Source organism: Chlorocebus sabaeus, unplaced genomic scaffold, assembly GCF_047675955.1.
Source record: "Chlorocebus sabaeus isolate Y175 unplaced genomic scaffold, mChlSab1.0.hap1 unalloc_scaffold_413, whole genome shotgun sequence".
Classification (NCBI taxonomy): Eukaryota; Metazoa; Chordata; class Mammalia; order Primates; family Cercopithecidae; genus Chlorocebus; species Chlorocebus sabaeus.
The window spans coordinates 176,135-192,957 of NW_027327719.1; the positions used below are offsets into that span (position 1 = coordinate 176,135).

General features: G+C 43.9%; 1 long non-coding RNA gene across 1 annotated transcript; it reads right to left on the bottom strand.

The window, feature by feature from the left end:
• Positions 1-14,629: 14,629 nt before the first annotated feature.
• LOC140711259 (uncharacterized) lies at positions 14,630-16,445 on the bottom strand. The gene is made up of 2 exons (XR_012092419.1): positions 16,287-16,445; positions 14,630-15,698 (listed from the first exon to the last, which is right to left on the bottom strand). It is a non-coding gene; the product is annotated as an uncharacterized lncRNA (long non-coding RNA).
• Between the last annotated feature and the right edge of the window lie 378 nt (positions 16,446-16,823).

Here is a 16,823-nt window from a genome sequence, read left to right on the forward strand (position 1 = left end):
AGGGGCTTCCGCCAGGCGGCATTGTCAAGTGGCGTTGTGGAGGTTCTCCTTTCAGTCCTCAGCGTTAACCAGCAGAGGCAGGTGGTACTTATTCCTGGTTAATGTTGAGAAAGTTGAGTTCAAAGTGGCTAAGGGAACTTCCCAAAGTCACATAGGAAGTAGCAGAGTAGAACCAAACACAGATTGTCTCTGAATCAGGCAGGTCATCAGATTCCAAAATGGGCTCTTAATTTTTGAAGGTCAAAAAGCTGAACAGACACAGATATTTCTTTTTTCTTCTTCTTCTTTTTTTTTTTTTTGAGCTAGGATTTTGCTATGCTGCCTAGGCTGGTCTAGGCTCAAGCTGTCCCCCTACCTTAGCGTTCTGAGTGCTGGGCTTACAGGTTTGTGTCACCATATCCAACAGAACAGACATTTCTTTAAAGAAGACATATGAATGGCCAAAAAAATGTGAAAAAAATGCTCAGTATCACTTATAATCAGAGAAATGCAAATCAAAACCACAGTGAGGTATCATCTCACCTGTTAGGATGAGTATTATCAAAAAGACAAAAAATAACAAGTGCTGGTGAGGATATGGAGACAAGGGAGCTCTTACACACTCTAGGGGGGTGTACACTAGAGCAGCTGGCTGGGCACGGGGCACACGCTGACATCCCAGCACTTTGGGAGGCTGAGGCGGGCAGATCACCTGAGGTCAGGAGTTTGAAACCAGCCTGGCCAACATGGCCAAACCCCGTCTCTACTAAAAACACAAAAATTAGCTGGGAGCGGTGGATCACACCTGTAATCCCAGCACTGTTGGGCGGCTGAGGTGGGTGGGTCACTTGAAGCCAGGAGTTCAAGACCAGCCTGGCCAACGTGGTGAAACCCCATCTCTACTAAAAAATACACAAATTTGCCAGGTGCAGTGGCGGGCGCCCGTAATCCCAGCTACTCAGGAGGCTGAGGCATGAGAACCACTGGAACCCGGGAGGCGGATGCTACAGTGAGCAAGCCGAGATTACACCACTGTATTCTAGCCTGGGCAACAGTGAGACTTTGTCTCAAAGAGAAAAAAGAAAAAGAGTAAGAGTAAGCTAGGGCACCCACTATGGCAAACAGTATGGAGGTTCCTCAGAAAACTGCAAATGAAATTACAGTGTGACCCAGCAGTCCCACTACCGTATAGATACCCAAAGAAAAGGAAATCAGTGTCGGAGGGGCATCCGCACCTATATGTTTCCTACAGCACTGTTCACCATAGCCAAGATACGGAATCAGCCTCGGTATCCAGCAGCAGATGATGGATAGAGAAAATGTGGTCTTTATACACAGTGGAGTACTATTCAGCCATAACACAGGATGAAGTCCTGTTATTCTCAGCAACGTGGATGGAACTGGAAGATATTATGAAATAAGCCAGGGACAGAAAGTTACACAGCACATGTTCTCTTGTGTGGAAGGCAAAAAAGAGTGGATCTCATGGAAGTTGAAAGTAGACAGAGGATCCTAGAGGGTGAGAAGGGTGGGGGAAGAGGGAGATAGGGAGAAATTTGTTAAAGGATACAAAATTATAGCTGGATAGGAATAAGTTCTAGTGTTCTATAACATAGGATGACTATAGTTAATAGGAATATATAGTTTCAGGCTGGGAGCGGTGGCTCATGCCTGTAATCCTAGCACTTTGAGAGGCTGAGGTGCGTGGATCACCTGAGGTCAGAAGTTTGAGACCAGCCTGGCCAACGTGTAGAGAAACCCCGTCTCTACTAAAAATACAAAAATTAGCCGGGCATAGTAGTGGGTGCCTGTAACCCCAGCTACCACGGAGGCCGAGGCAGGAGAATAGCTTGAACCTAGGAAGCAGATGTTGCAGTGAGCTGAGATCACACCACTGCACTCCAGCCTGGGCAACAGAGCAAGACTTTGTCTCAAAAAAAAAAAAAGAATATATAGTTCCAGATAATTGGAGGAAGGGTATTGAATGTTACCAACACAAAGAAATGATAAATGTTTGAGATGGTGGATATGCTAATTATGCTGATCACATACATTACATGTATTATAACATCACTGTGTACTCCATACATATGTACAGTACACAATTATGTGTCAATTAAAAAAAGCTGAACTTAGATAGGAATGCCTATGAAGTAGCTAGCTTTTTCATATTTTAGATATAGACCTTAGGCATTTATTTTAAGTAAACTACCCTTGGCTTCAGGAAACGTTTAGTATTTGAATTTTAGCCTTGCATTTTATAATACAGAGAAGTAAAACTGTAGGCTTGCTTTAGATACAGTCACAGGGGTTTGCAGTGATGACTTTTTTATGTAATAAGGGGGAAATATACCTTAATTAATAGGCATACATGCTCATTTTTCTCCCTCGTACACATTTTTAGTTGTTGTCCAGACATTGTGATACTTATATAAACAGTATGCGATATCCTAGGTAGGAATCAGAATTTTAAGGTAAGAATATTTAGAGTTATATATGTTTCAAACTTTCAAACTAGGCATTTTACATGTCCATTATATAACCGTAATTAAATTTTCAAAAAGACAATACCTGTCTTTAATATGGGTGATGCGCTAGCATTTTTTTTTCTTTTTTTTTTTTTTTTTTTTTTTTTGAGACAGGGTCTCACTTTCTCCCAGGCTGGAGTGTAGTGGTGCGATCATGGCTCACTGCAGCCTCAGCCTCATAGGCACGAGAGATCCTCCCACCTCAGCCTCTCAAGTAGCTGGGACCACAGGTGTACAACACCATGGCCAGCTAATGTTTAAAATTTTTTGCAGAGACAGGGCCTCCGTCTGTTGCACAGGCTGGTCTGGAATTCCTGGGTTCAAGTGATTCTCTTGCTTCATCCACCCAAAGTGCTGTGATTACAGACATGTGCCATTGCCTGGCCCCATATAAATGGGATGATGACTTGAGACTAGGAGTTCCACACCAGCCTGGGTAACAAGGTACAAGACCCTGTCTCTACAAAAACTAAAAAAACTAACTGGTCATGGTGGCACCTGCCTGTGGTCCCAGCTACTCCAGGAGGCTGAGGCAGGAGGATAACTTGAGCCTAGGAGTCGAGGCTGCAGTGAGCTCTGACCTTGTCATTGCATTCCAGCCTGGGTGACAGAGTGAGACCTTGTCTCTTAAAAAAAAGTTACTGGCTACCTGATTTTTCATAGGAAAAAAACCTGAACTCTGATCTAAACCACATACCTCGTACAAAAATTAACTCAAAATGGATCGTGTGCTAAAATGTAAAATGCAAAATAAAGATGAAAAGAGGAGCTAGAGACTGGGAGAAACTATTTGCAAACCACATGTCTGATAAAGGCCTCATATCTATAATATATAAAGAACTATCCAAATTCAGCAGTGAAACCAAATCATCTAGTTTGAAAATGAATAAAAGACCTGAAGAGACATTTCAGATAACATACAAGCACATGAAAAGCTGTTCAACATCATGAGCCATCAGAAAAATGCACACTAAAGCCACGTCACTATACACCTATCAGAATGCCTAAAATAAAAAGTAGTAACAAGACCAATGCTGGTGAGGACGCAGGGAAACGGGATCACTCACACTTGGCTGGTGGGAATGGAAGATGGTACAGCCATTCTGGAAAACAGCTTGACAGTTTCTTTAAAAACTCAATGTGCAATTGCCATAGGATGCAGCACTCACATTCATAGGCAGTTATCCCAGAGAAATGAGGACTTATGTTGACACAAAAGCCTTTATGTATCTCTTCATAGCAGCATTATTGATGAAGGCTAGAAACTGGAAACAGCCTGGAGACTGCTCAGCAGGTGAATGGTTAAACAAACTGGTGCACCCAGGCCCCAGATACCACTCTGCAGTAGTTAATGACATCCTTGTTCATCAGTCTTTCAAACTAGAAACCACCATCGTGCTTACTCCCCTTTTTTCCATCCTGGGTCTGAGTGGATTTCATTTTGCATTTCTTTCCAATGTATTTTCCCTCTGTCCTTTCTGGTTGCGCCTCATGCCTGATTTGAACTGTTTTAAGAGCCACCAAATTGCTTCTCTGCCTCATCATGGAATCCTTTCTACACTTCATGCCCCACATTGTCATTGGAACAATCTTTCCAAAACATGAACAAACTAACTTAAAAGAAATATCCCAGGTAGCCTTCCAGATAAGTATAAGCTTTCTGTTAGAAGTTTGACTTCTTGTCTATAGGGAACCCCAGGACTGTAGAGAGACGGATTTGCTGTCTGCATTTTCAGATCAGGCAGAAATCCCTGGAGGGGCCCATGTGGAATAGTGGCACAAATACCGGTTCTAGAATCAGAAGCCCTCATATCCTAGTTCTAACACTAGCTGGATGTTCTTGGGAAAGTTTTGATTTCATAACCTCAGAAACTCCATTTCTTAAGAAATGGAGATGGGAAAACATACTCAAGGGATCACACAAGGCTGCTGGGAGGAGCGGATGAGGGGCATGGTGAACATGCTGTATAATCCGTGAAGTACGTCGTATGTGTGAGAAGTGGAACTGTGTGGATAACGGTTCTGGAATCATTGTATGAAAACGATAGAAAGCACATTCGTAGTTCTGCCTGATGATACCACTGGGCACCTGTGTTGTAAGTGACTGCAACATGGGTGAGGCCCGGGTCAGTACAGCTCACAGTTTGGTTTCCATGCAGTTAGAAAGGCCGGAGAGGACCCTTCCCCCCCCAGCTGTAGGAAGGAGGCGGCTGTCTCCTGCCTCTATTTGGTGGGATTGTCTGTGGCTCCTTGGGGACAGGAATGCAGGGAGTGGGGGAAGAAAGCCGGCCTGACTGCTCGCTAGTCACCCTTCCCCCAGGAAGGAGTGGAGGGGTCATTTCGTGGTAACTTGCCAAGTCTTTCTTAACCCATCTGCTCTTTGAAATGACCAGCATGACAAGTAAAAGACCCGCTAGAGACAGATGGGCTGTGTGTCCCGTGCGTTTATGGGTTTGTGGCCTCAGAGCTGCCAGAACTCGATAGCTTTCTGGGGAACGGTGGGTCAGCCAAGGGGCTGAAAATAGTAAGAGGAAGAAAATTCACCCTCACTGCTCTGGTCTGGGAGTGATTACTGAGGGGAGCGGCATGGAGGGCCCAGCCGTGGGGTCCCTCTCAAGCACACCCTCACCGCAGTGGGAATGCGGGTCTCAACCTCCCTAGGCCTCCGTGATTTTCGTCTGTCACATACTCACCTCCAGCAGGGACGTCTATGGTGATGAGATGAGGGAGCATCATAGCACATGTGGCACTTAGTAGGCTTGTGGTGAGTGGACGCTGGCGTCAGTGGAACAGGAGACTGGGAGCTGCATGTGGACGCACTCACGTGCTGGTTGCATGAGTGGACAGAGGAGAGAGGGACGCTCTGCCGTTCTCCTTTTGGTCTGTCACCCCCGCTGTTGTGAACAGAATCCGTGAGTGTATTCTGTTGCCCCAGTCAACTTGGTAGGCTGATTGCTCAATTTTTTGCTTCCACTTTTGATTTCTTAAGAATGGGAAAAGGAATACTTCAGTTACTTTTCTGGTTGATGGCATACATTCCTTGATATCACCTTAATGCTTTTTAATTTCTATGTATTTTGGATGCTGGAGCTTGCCTGACATCTGTGTTTTTAGGCCTCACCCTTGCGCATAACTGTTGGCCACACCAGGACCAGAGAGAAGTGACCAGACCGATTGGTAGCAGGGCTAGGACTGGAATTCTCCAGCCTTTTGACGCCCAGCAGGCTCTGTTTTCTGTATTGCACTGCTCTTCCCTATTTCGACCCCTGTTAGGACAGTGGATGTGAAATGTAGCTGGACGCTTTGGGGGGTGTGCTAGGAGTGTGGCAGATGCCTCAAACTGGCATTTTCCCTTGATTCCGAATTCTCATGGCTCAGAGTCAGTCTCTAGGCTACTGACCGGGAAGACACAGGAAGTTGTTTTGTATGACAAACTATGCCAGGGCATTTTTTTCACCCGGCAATTTATTTGGTTTGGACTGGAAGAAATCTCTGATATTGGTTTCTTTGCCAATATTATTAGGGAGTGGAGCCTGACTTGTTAACTTAGTCCGATTCATAGTGCTTAGAATCTCAGTGAGTGTGTGTTGAACGGAGCGGAAGTGTGAGAGCATCTTGGACAGTGGTTTGCAAACCTAGCTGCATCTGGGGGGCTGTGAAAAACACATGCGTGCTTACTCCAGACCAGTTGAAATAGAATCTGCAGGAATGGAGCCTGGGCAGCTATAGTGCTGTTAAAAACCCCCAGGTGGTTCTGATATACCCTAAAGGTTGAGTAAAGGTTGAGATCCACTGATCCACAGTGAATTGGAGTCCTGGATCATAGACATGCCTTATGCTTTCACCAGCTTAGAATGGTTCTTGTGCTTTAGAACTGTAAAAAAGTGTTATGCAAACAAGTGTGGAAATAGCCTAAATGCCACATCCTGTTACTACCTGTCATGAAGTACATTTACCAGTTATTCACTCTATTCTGATCTCTACCCATTCCACCTTTTCTTCATGGAACAATAATTTGACAGTTGGTTATGCAGAACCATTGCCAGTCCAGTTTGATTGGTAGGAAACGATTTTGGGTATGAAGTACCCTTTAGGCATTTATGGAACTCTTGTTTGTACCACCGCTGTGCTGGACAGTTTATAAATATTACTTCTTTAAACAAGGCCTGTGAAGTCAGGCTGCCTGGGTTTTGCTAACTAGCTGTGTCATTTGGGACAAGTTTTTAAGCATATATAAACCTGACTTTCATCTATGAAATGGGATGACAAGGGGTCATTATCATCTCACATGATCGTGCAAATGTGTGTGTAAAGTGCCTAGTTTGGTGCCTAACACATAGTAACTACTCAGTAAAGTAATTATTACACCATCATCATCATATTTAAATGTAAATATTAAGAGCTAATAAATTTGTAAAAAGTACTATACCTTTACCCCTTGAATCAAAGACTACTTTAGTTTTAAGCGGTTGGGTGAATTTATCACTTAAATATTGGCCTCTTGAATACCTTGAATTTCAATTGAACGTAGCCAGAGGATTTCATAATTGGACCGTTGCCTCTGGAACTTGGAGCTTTGTTTGTTTGTTTGGTTTCACTTTCTACACTAAGCATGGGGCTGTACGCACCTTTATGGTGACTTCTGGTACTGGGGAATCAAAGCTTCATTCGCTTCTTTGGAGGAGATGATCTTATGCTATATGAAGCACTCAGACTTTGTTAACTGTGTACCATCCAGACAAGACCAGGTGCTTCCCATGGCAGCCTTTCTTTTTCTTAGCTCTCTCATCAATCTAGCCTGTTCCTTCTATTCCTCTTTATACTAGAACTTCTCTTTGAACAAGGAATGTTGTTTTGTCACTACTAGGTCCCCAGCAATTAGTAATGCCTAGCATATACTAGGTGCCTCCTGAATGTTAATAGGTGATAATCTAGCAGAACACAAGATAAATCCACAGGTTGAGATTTAAGCTGAGTGGTATGAGCGCTGCATTGGCAAACTTATCAAATCAATTTTATTAATACAAGTTTAACATATCTTAGTAACTGACTTAGTTCAGGAATCATTTACTGAGTGTCTTCTAGGCCAGACATTGGGGACAGAAAGGTAATAATATATGATCCCTGCCTCATGCACAGGAAGTCTAGTGCGATGGATAGACACGTGCCAATGGCTGCCATGGAATACGGTGAGCATTAAGATAAAGGGGCACCCTGTGTGCCCTTGGAGCAGAGAGCAGGGCTTGTGTTCTGGGAACATGGGCTCCATGTGAAAACACAATTTAAATTTTTTTTTTTTTTTTTTTTTTTTTTTGAGATAGAGTCTTCCTCTGTGGTCCAGGCTGGAGTACAGTGGTGTGATCTCGGCTCACTGCAACGTGCTCCCCCCAGGTTCAAGCGATTCTCGTGCCTCAGCCTCCCGAGTAGCTGGAATAACAGGTGTGCGCCACCACGCCTGGCTAATTTTTGCATTTATAGTAGAGATGGAGTTTCATCATGCTGGCCGGGTTGGTCTTGGACTCCTGACATCAGGTGATCCTCCCGCCTCGGCCTTCCAAAGTTCTGGGATTATAGGCATGTAAGTATTCATCCTTTTAAATATCTGCGGGTAGCACTTAACTTTAAATGGGTACTAATTAAACTATTGAATGACTTTAGTATGGATTGAATGACTTTGCTTGGGCCTCGTTTTTAATTTCCTTCGTTAGAGGGAAAAAAAAGGAAATGCAGGTTGAATATCCCTCATCCAAACTGCTTGGAACCAGAAGTGTCTCAGATTTTTTTACATTTTTGGATTTTTGAATATTTGTATTATACTTGCTGGTTGAGCATCCTGAATTCAAAAATCCAGAGTCTGAGCTGTTCCAATGAACATTTCGTTGAGCGTCACGTCGGCACTCAGAAGTTGTGGATTTTGGAGTTTCTGGTTAGGGAGACTCATCCTGTATGGGCGCTGGATTGTCGCAGGAGTTCCGGACCAGAGATTGGGTGACTAGGGTTTGGTTTTCACTTTGTTACTAAACAGGCTGTTTTCTTCCATAAGCTCAGCTTTAGATCCCCCGGTTGTCAAAGAAGGGAATGGGCCATCTGATGTTTAAGGCCTCTGTTAGTTCTGACTTGGAGACACCTGGCTTCAGTTCATCTTCCTTAGGAGTGGACAAAGAATATGGGAATTTTGAAATTGTTAGTCAACATCTACAGGGTCGTTGCAGCCTGGTTTTGGGTAAAGGTCATCTTTAGTGAGCCCAGGGAGAAACAGTGGTTTAGCTGTCAGCTGAGAGGGGTAAGTGGTCCTATTAATTTTCCTCTGTGGTAGTGAAAGCATTGTTAAGGGTCACAGCGTTAGTGGAGCTGGCTGGAAAGAGGAGGGGAACTCGCTGTTACAGGTTATATTGAACGTGTTTTCAGTCACTAAATGCTTTTTATGATACGTTTTTCAGGATTTCAGTGTTGTATGATTTCTCTGTGTTAAGCACAGGAAATTTAACGTCAGCAAAAAAGAATGCTCTTTTTTTCTTTTTTTCTTTTTGAGATGGGGTTTCCCTCTTGTCATCCAGTCTGGAGTGCAGTGGCGTGACCTCAGCTCACTGCTACCTCTGCCTCCTGAGTTCAAGCGATTTTCCTGCCTCAGCCTCCCGAGTAGCTGGGATTACAGGTGCCCGCCAGCATGCCCGACTAATTTTTGTAGTTTTAGTACAGATGGGGCTTTGCCGTATTGGCCAGTGTGTTCTTGAACTTCTGACCTCAGGTGATCCTCCGGCCTCGGCTTCCCAAATTGCTGGGATTACAGGCATGAGCTGCCATGCCTGGCCTTGAATGTTCTTTCTGTGGGAATCTACAAAAGCCAGCTTTTGAGTCTAGTGGCAGGAAACCTCTTCTTCATTGTTTAGCTGTGCTGTGAGCTTGGAGGGCTTCAAGCCCTCAAGCCCAGCTGAAAAAGCTGTAGTATTTTATGTCAGTTGGCTGTCTTGGAGAAGTTAATGAGCACTGGGCTGGAGTGATACTGTCAGAGTTCATGAGCGGCTTGAGGGTCTCAAAGCCTAGATACTGGGGTTGCCCAAATACATCGGCTGGACTCACTATTTCTCTTGGGATTCGGGGGGTGGAAAATGCAGTGGTCTTAACTCTGCTCTTAATTTGATAGTGCTGTTATTAATGGTAGGAATGATTTCATGTGTTTGCATTTTGCTTTGTAATTCACAGAGAATTTTAAAATCCATTATCTGATTTTATTCCCTCAGCAGTTCTGTGAAAAAGGCAGAGCAGTTTTCATATCTTCTGTTTTCCCGTGATTCTCTTGTGGTTCACAGAAGCTAAGAGCCTTCACCAAGGTCATAGGGTGAATGAGTCGCAGAGCTGGGAGTAGAGTCTCAGGCTTCTAGTGACCCTGTTTCTTCCTGGAATAGCTCACTCTCGTGGCGCTATGCTCAGGTAACTGCACATGTTCGGTTTGGTCTTTTGTAAATCCCTGCCCCATTTCGGGGGAGGTTCTTGGGAGGCTTCTATTCATTTTGGAGCATTTAAGTATCTTGTCCTCTCTCCCTCTTCCCAGATGCATGGGCATTTCTGCAGGCCCCCAGGCTGGCCCTTGTGCGTGGGGGTGTCTCCTGCCTCCACGTTGCTTGCATGCCCCCTTCTGAAGGTGCTTTTCCCCGCATGGAACCCCCTCGTGCCTGCCTCCACGCTGCAGGCTGTTCGGTAAATGTTACTGACTGAGCATCGTTGTTTTCTAGAAATGGGACGGGGTAGGGATGCCAAGTTCTTTTCTGTGTGAAGGCTGCGATTGTATCATCTTGCCTTTCCCGTGTGTGCTCCTTGAGGGTGTCGCTGTGCTGCGGTCATCTGTGTTCCCTAGGGTGCTTCCCTTGGAGTCCCGGCCGTAGCAGACTTGCAGGCAGTGTTCATGGCCTAAATGAGAGGAAGGCCAACAGAGCCATTAAATCTGGAAAATGACAAGTGAGGGAAAGGAATTTTTATTTAAGGCGTGTGAAAAAGAAATCTTTTTAGCAAAGTTGACCTGTTTCTCAACTGGAGTTGAATTTCAGCTCAGAAAAGCAGCTGTGTGCCCAGAGGGCTTTGGGATTTCAGTTTGTGACAGATGAATTGAATTCGTTGTTGTATGAACGTATTATCCTTTTGTGGTTTTATTAGGCCTTTCTCCCAAATGGAATCGATTTTTCTATAAAAGTCACACTTCCTTTTTGAGAAGTCTAACACTAATTGTATGGGATGGTCTCCCAAAAGATTACCTGCCGGAACCGAACACACTGCCTCAGACTCACGGCCCCTGGTTTCTGCCTGTGCAGCTGCAGGGCAGAGAGGCACGCTCAAGCTGAAATCAAGACGCATGTCTGCATCTTCTCTTTCTTGACTGCTGTTTCGTCTCTGAGCTGGCCTGCCTTCAACGTCTAGGAGCTTGGTGGGTGTAGACACATTACGGTACGGAGGAGGGATATGGTGTTGCAACAGCCAGGAGACTCGCTGAAGTCTCTGTTCTCTTCCTGCTCACTGCTCTGACTTTGTATAAGTCACATGTGTAGGGCTGTGCACAGTGGCTTACACCTGTAATCCCAGGACTTTGGGAGGCCGACCTGGGAGGATCTCTTGAGCCCAGAGTTTGGAACCAGTCTGGGCACCATGGTGAAAGCCCATCCCTACAAAAAATAAAAATTAAAAAATTAGCCAGGTGTGGTGGCTCATGCCTGTAATCCCAGCTACTGGAGAGGCTGAGGTGCGAGAATCACTTGAGCCCGGGAAGTCGAGGCTGCAGTGAACCATCATTGCGCCACTGCACTCCAGCCTGGTCAGAGCAAGACCTTGTCTCAAAAAAAACAAAAACAAACAAACAAAAACCCATGTGTAATAGTGGCAGTAGTTAACTTTTGAAAGTTTGAAGAAAACTTCCTAAATCACCTGTGACCATGGACAACTTACTTAGCCTTTCTATGCCTCAGTTTCCTCATCTATGAAAAATGAGAGAATATGGTACTGATCTTGCAGGATTTCAATGAGAACTAAACGAGATCAAACTCAGAGCCTGGCACCTCGTGAGCCCACACTCAATGTTATTATTTCAACATTTTAGAGGAAAATGAATGCTAATGGGTCATTATGGCTAAACATAGTCTATCACTGGTGTTACTCATGGTATTGGAAGGAACGTGAATTCCATATAGATAGTGTGATGGAGAAAGTATTTTGGGCATTGGCAGTATTGATTCAAAGAACAAAGGACGTGTCTGTCCTGTGTGGAGAGCCGTTTCCGCTTGTTTCTTTAAATGCTATGGGAAAAGCAGTCGACCCTGTGCTCTCTGCCGGACAGCTTCAGTCTCCACGTATTGATTTGGCCAATTGTCGCTTGCTGTCATCATGGCAGCAGCAGTTGAAGGGACAGTTTGTCTTGATTTGCATTTTTGTGTCTTTGTGCTATTTATAGACAATTAAGACATGGAAGCCTGTTTATGGCAAGCTGGCAAATTCAGCAAAACTTGGAAAAACCTGTTAGCACAGTTTGCACGTGTGCGGGCACAGAGCAGCCAAATAAACACACACGTTTTCCTGTATTTTAAAACTCTCTGGAAAAAAAAAAAAAAAAGACATTAAACCATTGCCCAGATGGCTTATAGAGCTAGAGCTATTTCCTTGAAGTACATGAGTATGGCTATCAGACATCTGAAACCCGAAGCCATGTTAAAACATCATTTTGATGCTACCCCGTATCCGCCTTTTTTTTCTGTTTGTAAGGGACAAGGATCCAGGAAGGAAAGTAACAGCTTACAAAGGCTTTTGTTACAATTAATCGTTCATGTTCTTTCTTTTGGTATCTTATTCTCTGTTTACATTTTTTTTTTATTTTTACATTTTTTGAGACCGATCCTTGCTCTGTCACCCAGGCTGGAGTGCAGTGGTATGATCTCGGCTCACTCCAACCTCTGCCTCCCAGGTTCAAGTGATTCTTGTGTCTCAGCTTCCTGAGTAACTGAGATTACAGGCATGTGCCACCATGTCCAGCTAATTTTTATGTTTTTAGTAGAGACAGGGTTTCACCGTTTTGGTCAAGCTGATCTTGAACTCCTGAACTCAGGAGATCTGCCTGCCTCAGTCTCCCAAAGAGCTGAGAGTACAGGTGTGAGCTACCGCGCCCGGCCGCTGTTTCCATTTTGTAACACTAGCGTCACCCCAGTGTAGGGTGGCTAGGGGTATTCTTCTTTCCTGTTTCCTGGTGTATTTTCCTCTACAGTATTGATCACCCTTTAACATACTTTTTGGTTGTCTGTCTCTACCTACAAAAATATATGTTCCCTGTTATATCACCAGTGCTTGGCAGGTAGATAGTTAGTCAATATTTGTTGAATGGATGAATGAATGAATGAATGAGCTGAAAGAACCTTATTCTTCTTTCTTCTGTCACTTCCCACCAAATGCTTTTGGAAAATGCTATGTGAACAGGGATCGTAAGCAGGAGAGGTTACACACATGGCTGTGGGATAGCCCATCATCCTCAGATACTTGTCTGGAAGGAGGTGGAGTACTTGAGTAGAAATGATACAAGATAACTTCTTCAGAAAATCAGCCAAGTGTCACAGCTTTTCACACAGGCGTGTGATATTTGTGTATGTGTGTATGAAGAGCTGTCGTGGCCTAGAATCACTGGCCTTTAGATCCCTTGTACAGATAGAAAAGTAAAGTCGGAGGCCCAGGAATGCTGTAGGCCACCGAGGTAGAGTCCCTGTCTGCCCTTCTCAGTGCCCAATCACTTCTCACTGCACTCCCCTCTTTACTGCTAAAGTCACCTTCCCTGACTCTGAATGTGTAACCACGAGGGAGAAAATGTACTCCAGGCTCACAATTTGTGGAGAAAAAGCCCAGCAGCTGAAAATAATGTTCACAAAGTTTGTACCTCGAAAAAGTGGCCATTTCTATCATGTCTTTGAATTTCCTTGTTTCTCATACATTTTATAAACAAGACAGTAGAAGGAGATTCGGGAACAGCAACTTTAGAACAAGGGGGAAAAAAATCGAACCTAGAGCGGTCCAGTTTCTGTTTTCTTCTCAGTTTAGGGCTGAGGCACTTTAGCTTCCTGTCTAAGGGACTACTCAAATCTGATTAGAAGCCATTGTGGGCTGGTAATTATCCGTAATTTTAGGAAGACAGATGCAGCACCAACTCTGTTCTCTAATAGCAGGCTTATTAATTTTAAATTTGCATGGCAGGAGAAGCAGATGGCGAGGTGGGATAAGCGTTCTGTTGCTTGGTCATTGATAGCTTTTTACTTCCACGTATCACATGGGGATTTGGGACCCGGGAAGCCCGCTGAGAACTGATGATTATCTGTCCCCTAACCAGCTGGGTTCTTTTTCATCCTGAGCTCAGAAAGATTGCTCCTACTGCAGCCAGGGAAGACAGGTTGTTGACTGGTTAGAAATCATGGCAGGTTATTTTCTCCACCCGCAGTTCGCAGTGGGAAAGCAGAGCTATCAAAAAGTTGTCTTCTCTGTTGTATTTCAAATCTGGGTGTTTAAAAAGTTATGTAAGCAAATTAAGCATTTCTTTAACGGTAGTTGTGTGTATTCTTTGAAGGGGTGGCCTGCCCCTCCACACCTGTGGGTGTTTCTCGTTAGGTGGAACGAGAGACTTGAGAAAAGAAATAAGACACAGAGACAAAGTCTAGAGAAAGAAAAGCGGGGGCCCAGGGGACCGGGCGCTCAGCTTACAGAGGACCCACGCCGGCACCGGTCTCTGAGTTCCCTTAGTATTTATTGATAATTATCTTTACCATCTTAAAGATAAGGGAGTGGCAGGACAATAGGATCATTGTAGGGAGGAAATCGGCAGTAAGACATATGAACAAAAATCTCTGTGACATGAATAAGTTGAAAGGAAAATGCTGTGCCTTGAGATGCATATGCAAACATCTCCATAAACCTTGTAGCATTATTGTTTCAGTCTATCACATGGGGAGAAACCTTGGACAATACCTAGCTTTCCTAGGCAGAGGTCCCTGCGTTTGGCCGTGTAGGTGTCCCTGGGTAGTTGAAATTAAGAGAATGGTGATGACTTTTAACCAGCAAGCTGCCTTCAGGCACTTGTTTAACAAAGACACATCCTGCACAGCCCAAAATCCATTCAACCTTGAGTCACCGCAGCACATGTCTCTTGCAAGGACAAGGTTGGGGGTAGGGTCACAGATTAACAGCATCTCAAATACAGAACAAAATGGAGTCTCTTATGTCTACTTCTTTCTATATAGACACAGTAACAGGCTGATCTCTCTTTCTTTTCCCCACATTTCCCCCTTTTCTTTTCAACAAAACCACCTTTGTCATCATGACACCGAGATTACATACTTCTCAAAGTAATAGAATATCACAAAGCAAGTGGAGGCAGGATGAGATCACAGGAAGGCGTTAAAATTAAAATTAAAAATGAAATTTTGGGCATGCATAGTCATTGATAACATCTTATCAGAAAACAGGGTTTGAGAACAGACAACCTGTCTGACCAAAATTTATGAGGTAGGAATTTCCTCGTCCTAATAAGCCTGGGAGCGCTACAGGAGGCCGGGGCTTATTTCATCCCTTGGGCTTCAACCCTAAAAGGCGGCACGCCTCCAAGGGGGTCGTTGATAGGCCTACCCTCAGAGCGCATTCTCTTTCTCAGGGATGTTCCTTGCTGAGAAAAAGAATTCAGCGATATTTCTCCTATTTGCATAAGAAAAGAGACGGAATATGGCTCTGTTCCGTCTGTCTCACCGGCGGCCAGTTCAAGGTTGCCTCTCTTGTTCCCTGAACATTGCTGTTATCTTATTCTTTCTTCCAGATGCCCAGATTTCATATTGTTCAAACACACATGCTCCACAGACAATTTGTGCAGGTTAAGGCAATCATCACAGGGTCCTGAAGTGACATATACCCTCCTCAGTTTACAAAGAAGATGATGGAATTTAAGAGATTAAAGTAAAGACAGACATAAGAAATTATAAAAGTATTCACTTGGGAGAACTAATAAATGTCCATGAAATCTTCACATTTTATGTTTTTCTGCCGTGGCTTCAGCCAGTCCCTGCGTTCAAGGTCCCTGACTTCCCGCAACGTTCTCCCTCCCTTTTCCTCTATATAAATGTGCCATGGCGACGAAGGCTTGTTCATTCTCTCGATTTTGACGCAGGATTCTTCGACTGGTCCGGCACACTAAAAACAAGCCGATTAAACAGAGACACATAATTCCAAAATTTACTGCAGTAGAGTTTCCAATAGACTTAATCCAAGTCGTGGGGTTTAATCCATAAAGATTTTTTGCCACTTGATCTAACGCCTCAGCTCCAGGCACAATGTTTAAGTGACTTTGAGAGGCTTCAAAAATTTGTTCTTTTAATTTAGAAATGTCTAAAGTGAGATTATCTTCTCTTCCCTCTAGATGGCGTCTAACCATGTCCCAGTGATGTTTAGATTCATTATAAACTTGGGGTGTAATACAAAAATCTGACGTATTCCAGTCACACTGTAACTGGAAACGATGTTCCAAGCTCATGAGTCTATCTCCCACCCAAATGACAGTTTGCCTAAGATCATTAATTTGATTTGCCAATTTTTGATCGATACTAGATTGTGAATTCCACAACCTTGTGGAATTCTTTTGCCAATTGTCAACAAAGCTTACTGTCTGAACAGAAGAGTGCAATACAACTCCTGCCACAGTGGCTGTAGCTGTGACTGCAATTAATCCCATAATCACTGCAATTCAAGTAAAAATGAATCTTTTGGATCTATTTAAAACGCCTTTTAATACTTCAGTCAAAATATGGATGGATGGTGAGGCCTCCCACGGTCGGTCCATGGACACAGGGATCCACACGCCTTCTCTTGCTCTCACTAGCAGAATACGGTGCTGCCAATCAAAAGTCGAATCAATGCAAGTAAACAATCTGCAATTTTCACAAGTTAGTTTGGGAGTCTGGTTTAATAACTATATTTCCTATGACTAACATATAAGGGGGCTTTACACAACTTTGTAAAGGAACTGTTAGACTGGAATTTAGGTTGATAGAGTAAAATGGCTTATAATCTCTTGTTTCTATAGTTTGATTTCCAGACCAAATTCTAAGGCGGTATGAAGCCACAGTAAATCTCCATAATTCTGGATGTTCAGGACCAAAAACAGGACTTATCATTTTTGGTCTTGGAGTAGAGATTCCCTTTTCTCCCCATATCCAAGGGTAGAAAGACTGTAATTTTTTGTGCTTCTGTTTGTCTAAATTTTCCGTTAAGTCACTGTCAGCAGTTGGACTCACTAGTGCACTGGGACAGAATTGAGTT